Source organism: Acipenser ruthenus, chromosome 2 (genome assembly GCF_902713425.1).
Source record: "Acipenser ruthenus chromosome 2, fAciRut3.2 maternal haplotype, whole genome shotgun sequence".
NCBI classification, from domain to species: Eukaryota; Metazoa; Chordata; class Actinopteri; order Acipenseriformes; family Acipenseridae; genus Acipenser; species Acipenser ruthenus.
The window spans coordinates 54436029-54446865 of NC_081190.1; positions in this window are offsets into that span (position 1 = coordinate 54436029).

Sequence of the window (10837 nt, forward strand, 5' to 3'; positions counted from 1 at the left end):
ACTGTTTTGTTATTGTTGTTTTTGCAGCATGGATGGGGTTAAACTTCCCCATCCATGCCAACCCCGTGCAGAATGTGACCGTCTCCAGATTGATTTATTGATTAATTTATTATTAATTTGGAGACGGTCACATGTATATAAACCTGCAGCTTTGGCTGATCGGGGGAGAGTGTGTTCAGAGTGGAGAATGGGAGAGACGTGAGTGAAACAGAAACTAAAAACATAACAATTGCTACTGGTGCTGGATTTGGACCAGCACAATACTTGTTTGTTCAGTGTTTGTTTGCTGTATTGTCTGTTTCTTTTTGGCCGTCATAACATTTTGTTTTGGAAAGTGTTTTGTTTTGTTCAATCTTTTTATTTTACAATAAACTGGCACATCAGCACATTTATTCATATCCCTGCACTGTGTCCACTGTCTTCTGGGTTAGACATCACCACACCAGCCATCCTGGGGTGCGTTTTTGAGCTATAACCAAGTTGCCAGGTCATCTGATATGTGTTTTTGCGATGCGGTCACTGGACCTAGAGGTCATGGGTCCACTGAACCAGTGAACCAGATTTATGGCACGGTTCATGGTTGTAACCAGAGGTATTGTCAGAGGTGAGATTTCCTGTCAAGATGGTGATGCAAGTTTTACAACTTGTTTCTGTAACCTTTTCTGAATTATTATGTAGATTACTTTTGTTATTGTGTAAATAATAAAAACAGCACGATTGTGTAAATGTGTTTAATATTGTCTTGGGGCCCCACGTCCGGCGTTCCCTTGTCCTTGCCGATGGCCCCATGTATTAGCTGCTGCGGAGGCCTGAAGGCTGTACAGTGGGGATTGGAACTGTCTGGGTTACCGTGGTAACTGCCAGACGCCATCGCTTCCCCCTCTCTCGTGTCGGAGCACGGGAGGGGAACATCACAGCCACCTGTCAAGACACCTCTTGCTCCCTGTGAGAGCGTTGCAATATTTCCTCTACCGCTGGTCCAAAAGTATGGCCTGGGGGAGATAGGTGTGTCCAACAGGGCGGACTTGTCCACATCCGGGAACCTTGCTTGAAACAGCCACAGCAGTCTGCGTGCCACCACCAAGCCTGCCAGGCTTCTGCCCAGGGCTTGCCCCTGGAAGCCAGATATCTGTAACAGAGTACCTGAGGCCAAGCGTAGCTCTGAACTTAGTGGTTCGGGAAGGGCTACAGATTGCAGTATGTCATCCAGGTAGGCTGTCAAGAGACCTGCTGTGTTGGCAAGGCGCGTCACTTGCACTTCCACTGCATACGCCTTTTTGAGGTGGCTTTCTGTGGTCCTGCATTAGTCGTTAGGGCATACAGGATCCTTGGACAGGCCTTCTACCAGGGGGGCTTGCACCAAGGCAGCTATGGTGGAGGAATTGTGCTAGCCTCATCGCCTCTGCACCTTCCAAGGAGGCCAATGCAGCCGCGCTCTTGGACACACTGGACGCAGAGGCTGTGTGTTGCCAGGAGGATTTGACCTCCTCCAGAACACCGGGAAAGGCTGTGGGGTCGGAGCTTTCGCTGATCTGAAAACAGATTGGCTCTGTTCAGGCACTGCCTTCCAGGGAACCTGGAGGAAGTTGGAGGCTCGCTCCATGAGCACCCTAATTGGACTTGAGGGAGGGGCTGCGTCAGTCTCCTGGACCTCTGGTTTTGACACCTGTGATAAAGAGAGAAAGTCGATGTTGTAAATCTCCCTCCCGATCGGAAAAGGACGCTGTGTAAGGATGGTGGTATGCTGCCTCCTAGATGGACTGCTTTGATGGTAGGCAGAAACCGGAAGGTGACCATACTAGGGGGAGTGCGTAGTTGCATGTACCCGGAAAGACTCCATTGCAGTCAGCTGCGGGACGGCCCTCTATTGGAGAAACCATGGCAATGGGTTGTTTGCAGGGAGGGCTTTGTGGGTACAAAGGGGAAGCAGCTACGTCAATAAGCTGCCTTGCGCCGACGTGTACAGACAGCCGGAGCCTGTACTGTTTATCTTTTTGGTTTGTTGTTTGTGTTTGTTTCGTTGTAGAGGAGGAGTGAGCCGCGGACCGGCAGACAAGAGTGTGTTTCTGCACAGCACAGCACAGCACAGCACAGCACAGCACCGCACTGCACCACACTCACTGGTACTACGTTTCCCAGGACTCGAGCGCGCACACTGCCGTGCACGGAGGACCGGGGGCGGACAAAGTCTAGTTTTGTTTGTTTTTTTTTTGTTTGGGATTGAAAGCCTGCCGTGTACCCCCCAATACCATCGTTGGTAAAGGGGTGGACTACTTTTGTTATTATTATTTGTTATTATTAAATACACTGACTGTATTTGGGAGAAAACGCTGTTTGGACATTCTTTTTCATTCACTGTACCACTGCACCTGACGACAACACCCCATCGAGTCTCCATCCCAGGATGCCTTGATGAATATGACGTCATGCCCTCGTCTCGCTCTGAGATGACCGGGGTGACGGATCTGGGGCAATTTCCAGAGGTGGAGCTGAGGCAAGTGACAGCAGCAGAGCTGGGGCAGGAGCAGGGTCAATTGCCTGCTGCCTGAGCAGGAACTCTAGGACCTGAGCCATCTGGCTCTTCAGGTCCGCAATGTCCTTGGCTCCCAATAGGTGCAGGGAGCATTTTAAACCCCAAAAGCGTCTACGGAGCCAAAGTACAGAGGCATCGAGGCCATAGGGCACGGGGGCACCGAAAACCTTGAGGGGATTGAGTGCACTGATGCAATGAGCACTTAAGCACTGAGGGCGTTGATGCACTGAGGCATTGAAGCTCTGGGGCACTGGGGGTCGAGGGTACCGAAAGGCACAGAGGACACCACTGCACGGAGTGTTAAGTGCCGTAGGCGTTGAAGCGCCAAAGCTATAGAGCACTACACCGATGCACGGTGGGTAGAGCGCCGAAGCACAGAGTCACTGAGGCTACACTTAGTGTAGGGTGCAGAGAACCTCGAGGATGCCGACACACCAAGGCACCGAGGCTGAGCAACACAGGGGCACCAAGGTATCGAGGCCACCGATGTCGGAGAGCACTTGACCACCGAGGGCGCCGAGGCACCGAGGCTGTAGGTCACCGAGGCGCTGAAGCACTGGGGCACTGAGGCACTGAGGACCCGAGGGTACCACAGAAATCGAAGCCAAGACACTGGGGCGCCAAAGCACTGAGCACCAAGCACCAAGGGTACTGAGCAGTGTGTCTAGTCTGCGCTATTTGCAGTCACACAACCAGTAGCAGCATGTAGCTTGCAACAGTGTGGAGCGTAGCCTACAGACAGTTGCAGTGCAAAGCTTACAGCAGAGTGGAGCAACCCTCAGGTGCCATCTGGAACTTGTGCGGTACACAATCGGTGCAACACGTAGCTTATAGCGGGGTGGCACAGCCTACAGACCTGGAGAAAGAGACAGAGAAAGAAAGAAAGAGAGACACTTTTTTTATATACTGCAACCTTCACCGCTTTTTTGGGTGAATGGTTCGAATGTGTGGGGTCTGCTCAACAATAGGACCAGGTAATATCAGGCCTAATGCGAGGCAGTAACATGCACAGACACTCAACAGCAAGCTAGAGTGTAAGCTGAGTGGCCCATTTGATGGCCAAACACTCCTTCTCAATTTCCCTAGGAGCCATTTTCTTGCTAATGTAAATGATAGGGTGTTCTATTCCATCAACCTGTTAGGACAGGCCCGCCCCCAGACCAATCTGGGAGGCATCAGTCTGGAGGATGAACTCCTTACTGAAATCTGGTGAAATGAGAGCTGGGGCCTGGCATAGTCTCTTCTTTATTATATCAAAGCCCCACTGACTCACTTGAGTAGCGATAGTTGGTAGCCAAATCCACCATTTACTAATTAGCATATCAGCGGCAGTTAGAATACGTCTTTAACGCTAGCGTGGTACGTACATTAATTTAGATATTCATGCTGCAGTTCAAGCTAAAAACAGGCACGTCGCGTGTTAAAAACACTCAAACCATTTTCAAGGGAGGGGGATATCAAGTGTTATTAAATAAAATTCTGAACAGTATTTACAACTCTTACAGTGATGTACACATGATGTATATACATTCTAAGGCTCTGTAAATATAACAAATGTAAGGTGAAATATGTAAGATCATAATTATGGGGCCCCTAGTTTTCTGGGGGCCCTGGGCCTGGGCCCCTTAGGCACGTCCCTTAATACGGCCCTGTGCAGTGCGTCCTGACTGCTTGTGCTTAGCTGTGCGGTGCGGTGCTGTGCAGTGACTCTCTCGTGCGCCGGGTGATTAGGCTGGCTGGATAGCTGCAGCTTCCCTGGCATTCAATCGTCTGCAAAAACACGGTACAAAAAAAACAACTAACAGTGCCTCAGCTTGTTAGTTCAGTGTAAGGGCCCGTACTCACGTAGCTGCGTCCCCTTTATACTACCACAACTCCTCCCGTAATCAGCCCTTCGCCATGGTTGGTCCAATTGTTGTCTGTCTCACAGCTGATTGCAATGGAGTCGCTCAGTGTACTTGCAGCTACACGCTTCCCCCAAGATGGCCGACTTCCGCTTTCCACCTACCGACGAGTTAGCCCATCTAGGAGAAAGCTTACCACCAACTTTACAGAGCACCCTTTCTGAGAGGCAGGGAGATTTACAGTTCAAATTCCTTCTCTGTCACACACCTATATACTAACTTGAAGATACGGTTGCTACTGTAGCATTAATTTGATGTTCTGGACTCCATACTTAATCACCGCCTGGGGCCCCGCACAGCCTAAGGCCGGCCCTGGGTGTACCTGTGGGCTTGTTCTCTCTGAAAGTATATAATGTATATCCTTTTAAGACTGCAGGTAGCAGATACCGGTATATTAACAAAAAATAGGCTGAATGGGTACACTGTGCCTATTGGAAGCCTGTTTTGAATTCATCCACATACATTTACTGTAAGCTGCCTAAAAGTTTTCTAATTTAAGAAAAGTTTCTACACAGTTAATAGTGTAAAAATTAGCATTTAAACATAGACAATACTGTACCTTATTTAGCTCCAAAAAAGTTATTCAAAAAATGTGACAAACATTATTAAATACATGAACATTTTGAGCCAGTAAAGAAATTAGTTTTTTTTTTGTGATTGGGACTTTACATTTTCAGAAAGTCATTTTTGAACTTAAAATAAAAATAAATAATTTGGGCAGTGCACATTTTATCCCCATTGAAATCATTGATGTCAGTGATAATCTGTGGTGTCAGCCGAAGTTGTATGGCATGGTTTTGTTTATTTCGCTTTTTTCCCCAAAGTCTTTAAGCTGTAGTTGATTCCCTACTTTAAGAAATCCAGGCATGAAAAAAAAAAAAAAATCCACATAACTCAGTATAAAAACTGTGAAGCAGTTTCAAATGTGCTATGTGACCCTTAAAATGTTACAACCATTTAACCAATCTTTATACAGCTGATGACTTTTCCCTTGCTTATGTTTCTACGCTAACATTGATCAGATATTATTATGCATTCATTTCAAAATTTACATTTTACTTTGAAACTTTATCACAGATATTATTTTTGCTTCGTATTTTTAAATAAATATTTGGAATACTTTCAATATTTTGAAAGAATTATGCAATTCAACTATTAGTTAAATAATTAAATAATGTAATCATTCATTTCTCTATTACAATCCTATACATATTTTCAAGTTTAAAGTTAAAACCTATGAAATTTGGTGACTTTCTGAAAACCAGTACTATGTATATGCTGTCTTTTCTAAAGTACCACAGAGACAACATTATTGATGTCCATGAACAGCACAGAGGGGGAAAAAACTTCAAATGGTTTTAAATATTAGCTAAGTCCTGTATCTGCTAAAGTGTTGTGCCTGCCACATCTATCTAGCAATTCCACTAAACAGCTTTGTTAGATGTTTATCCCACAGAGACAGCTCATTGCTGTGAGCATAGAAGAGCTGGAGAGGGATACAGCCTGTTCCATGCATACAGAACTGTGTTTCTCAGTCACACACAATGCAGCAGATCATCTACATAATCCTCCTCATCCTGCTTGGGGGGAATGGGGAAAAAGAGAGTACTGGCATGTCATCCCTGATAGCTTCATTAAACTACAAACCTTCAACTGTAGCGATCACGGTGGTTCTGCTATTGGGCCTCTACAAATCTGGCAAAGTGTTGATGTTTCATTTTACCTTATTACAAACAAAAGAAATGGCAGTCAGTTCCCTTTGCACGAGTAACCCCAACAGTGCACAAATCAAACAGATACACAATAATGATAACCAGACCAGCCAGTTTCTAAAGTGTCAGAAAATATAGTTCACAGGTGCCCTGTTATCTTGACCGTTTCTTAAAAAAGCATAGCTAACCTATTCCCTGTCCCTTTGTCCAGCATTGATTCAAACTGAGATGGTGTCAGTGCCATAGCCACAGATATATAATTTCACAAAACTAGTCTCCATATAGGGGACTAGGTGGCATAGTGAGTCAATAAGGTAGCTTTTCATGGCTTTTATTTCTGGGGGTCTGGCTTCATATCTGTCTCAGGTCACAAGTGAAATGTGTTTGTGGTCTCAAAACCACAGTACAGTTCAGCTCATCTGACAGTTCAACAAAGAGAGGCCAAGGGTGGCATGGGGATATTCAGTATTGGTGAAACTATTGTGGAGACTGCTGCCACTGTCTTTCATAGCCCCCCCCAAAAAAGGTGGCTGAAGAGACTACAAAGAGACTAAAACTACAATGTGGCTAAACTTTGGACATCAACTGTGCAGGTGGCAGTGACATTGCTCTTGATTTTGAGGCAAACCATTAAACTGTGTAGGCTTGTAGATTTAGGACAAAAAATTATAATCCCCCTGGGAATTTTGAAAAGCTGTATCAGGAATGGGAGACATGAGAGTCTCTCAACCTCCTTTTAAATTTGCAGATTTGATTCTGGAGGGAGACAACCATTATGCATGTTTTTAAATGTTTTAACAGTATATATGTTATGAAGTGGAAATGTCACCTGGTAGCTGTCAGCTACAGCAAAACTGTTAAAAGTAAATATTTTAAAATATTTACTTTTAAAAAGGTAAAAGTACTTTAAATCAAAAGGTTTAAAAGATCATACAAATGGCCAAAAGACACAAAGTTGCAAAAAAAAGATTAAAAGGACAGGGCTGGTGGGAGGCGTCTGATGAAAAACGGGAGGAGGGATTTCTAAAAGAAAGAAAATAAAATTCTGCTAAGCAACAGTCAGAGACAGTTAAAATGTTTATGCACAGCGAAAACAAAACCAATAAAAATAGATGCAGCAACTTCCGCTAGGGGGAGATAAACTCTTCCCCCTCTAAATGCTGACTCTGCCTGAAGCCACGTCCGCGCTCAGCTCTCTCTTTCTGTCTCCCCAACTCTGTGCTTCTCTGCTATGTTGCTCTAACCCAGCTGTTCCCAAACTGTGGTACGCGTACACCCAGGGGTACGCGAGACAAATTGTGTAATGGTGAACATTTTTTATTTCCTTTTGCATTTTCATAACACTTGCCATACTCAGACAAAGCTTAAAAATGCATTGGGAATTCCTTTGAATTTCTGGCATGAAATGGCATGTGACACTAGTTAGTTTCAGAAACAAAAAGAGAGGCTGTGCGGTGCAAGACAATCATGCAGTTGCTGAACACTTGGGTTCACCGCCTTGGCGCAAATGTTTATTGCAAACTAGAGATGCGCAAACCAGTTCCTTTGAAAACAGATACCCGGTTCCTGCTTTGATTATTAAAAACATTAGTTTCTGTCAAATATATTTGATAACTATAACTGACACGTTCACGCTTAGAAAAAGGTCTGCATGTATTTATTACAGCATTAACATGTTTTTAAAAAGTTTTTTTTTATTCTATTTATTTCCCTGGAGAATAATTATATGAAGGGATGAAAACAGATGGGTAATTCAAACTACACGTAGTAGACAAAAAAATGGAAACACCAATGTAAAGTCACTTAATAGGGCGTTGGGCCACTATGGTATCCTGCTCTGTGGAGTTCTCGGTGGACCGTTTTTGATGAAATTGGTTGCTCGCGCCCCAGGTTGAAATTTGCAGTCAATTGATCTGCAGTTGCTCGCCGGTTTTGCCTTGCACTTCGAATTAATGCACGGATATCACAATCCTGGAGTACACGCTTCCGCCCACTGTTGCCCTTTGCTGATGATGTCTTTCCCTCGGAGTTCCATGCTGACATCACCTTAGACACCGCTGCTCGTGAAACATCAGCAAGTTGAGCTGTCTTGGTCACTGAAGCTCCTACCAAACGCACCCCAACAATCACCCCTCTTTCAAAGTCACTGAGGTCTCCTCTTGCAGCCATGCTAGCCATAATTATAGGCAACCAGGCCTGTCCAGCATTTTTATACATGACCCTAAGCATGCTGGGATGTTATTTGCTTAATTAACACATGAGCCACACCTGTGTGGAAGCCCTTGCTTTCAATATACTTGGTGTCCCTCATTTACCCAAGTGTATCCATTTTTTTGTCCACTACCTGCAGCTATACCACAGCTTTTAATTAAGCAGTCACAATATGTTGTGAGATATATATATATATATATATATATATATATATATATATATATATATATATATATATATATATATATATATATATTTCATTTAAAGCTGGTCATATCTATCAGTAGTACAAATATGTTCTTGGTCTTATTTTGTAACAAACATTTCCAACAAATACCTTGCATAAGGAACAGTTCGCCATATTTTCGACCTACGAAAACCTACACACTAAATTATCTGAATGGCAGATGAAAAGCAGATGGACCAATCAAATCACTGCATAGATATCTCCCGGATGCTTACTGTTATAGTTTGAATATTTTGCTAACCTTTCTATGTAATGGGGTTCGGTGAATGTTTATGCAGAAAATCATGAGAGTCCCAGTGCGTCTTAGAGCCTTGATCCAATGTAGGCAAAAGAGCTCTCACCTAGCACACGGTGGAGAACAAGAATACCTCCATTTTATATCCTGAACATCAACTGTTCAGCATTTAGACATGTCCTCTGTGGCATTGTTATTCAACAATACAGACTCCAAATTGCAGTTGTTTGTCATTTTCAGTTAAAATGTATTATAGGCCTAAAATGGTAAGGATACTTATACCCTTTTCCTATTTTAATTGTGAATGACTCCTATTCTGCTATATTCTTGAACCATAAACAAAAAACCTCTCCTCTGTAATGAAAAATGCTAACACGTAACTGAACTCTCAACACACAGACTCTCTGTTTCAAATGCAGATCGGTGTGTCAGGGATGCAACAGGATGTGAGAGAAATAGACAAAGCAAGAGAAATGAAAGGATATTTAGTTAAGCATAAAATGCCTATACAAGATATTCAGGACAAATATATCTCTAATAAAATTTGGTTGAAAAAGCAGTCTAAACTGTATGGCTTACAATGAAGAATGAATTGCAAAGAAATGTGAAGAATACGGAAATATGCTTAACCTTTTTGTTACCAGGCTCTGCTCTCCTGCTATGCCATGGTAAAATTGAAATGTAACAGGTTTCTAATAAAATCCTTTTTTTACAACCACATAACAACAAATGACTGATATAACCTATGTGAGAAATATTGCTGTTTGTCTATAGTAGGTGTCTTAAAACAGTTGGGTTTTAAGGGCTTATTATAGTTTTGTTTGTTATTGTGTGGCAGTGTGGGTGGGGTTAAAAGCTCAGTACTGTAAACTTGTGTGGAATGTGATCATCTCTGAATTGAATAATTGAAGAAAGTGCAAAGACAACACGAAGTTTTAAAAAGTCTTTAATCTACTGCACTGAAGTCACAGGTTCCAGGGTTGTCCAGTCGAGGTCGGGAACCATACAGAGACTCTCACCTGCAGGACTGGCGATCTCCAGCAGAGGGAGCCAAAACAGAAGTCAACCTGAAGGAAAAGAAAAACGTGATTTAAAGAAGAAACAAAGAATGTGGGTTATAAAAATTACAAAGACAAAAAGTATACTTACCTGAAGAAGATTTCCCAAACAAACTTTGGTGTTTTCAGTCCTTGTTTAACGTTTTGTTTTATTTTATTAGTTCACAGAATAGACAGGGAAATAAAAAGTCAAAGTTTAGTTAAATCCCTGATGAGGGTTAGGATTTTTTTTTTTTATTAGTTTCAGTATTGCTTCAGTTAGTTGTTCTTTTGAATAAAATGACTTCTGGTTTTCACTGACGTCCTGTTTCCGGGTCTCATCTGTACAGGGATTGGTCAGAATACCCCAATATTTGAACATACAGTTCACACCTAATTGAAACATTGAGGAAGACTTTTAGTCAAAATTTTTGCCATTGAATCTACTGTACAAAGTTTGTTTGAATATTCTTTATATCATTCAACTTTACAAAAGAAACCTAATAGAGTGGTACCCTGTCTTTTCAAATAAAACAGGAACTGACTGTTCACTTATTAAAGTTCCTTAGTACTGCAGGTGATGTAAAACTTACGAAAAGAGAAACGCAGAATTAGCTGTGGCCAAGCCAATTCTTTCAAACACAGTCCAGGGGAACACATCTGATACTTGATATGCCAACCACAAAAGGTAATAACCTATGCCTAAAATGCTGCCAAACTTGAGATTGCAGTATCAATTTATGGAACCATATCCTTCAAGAACACATTGTAATACACGTTGCCAAAATGATAACTTTGCATGAGAAGGGTGGAGCCGTGCATTATGAAAAAAAGGCTAAACGTTGCCTCACATTCTTTGTTACCTGCATAATACTTTTTTTGTGTGTGTATGTGTTGCTATTTTAAATACAGTGTCAACTTGTTAACAAAACGTCGATATATATTTGAGTTCTCCAAT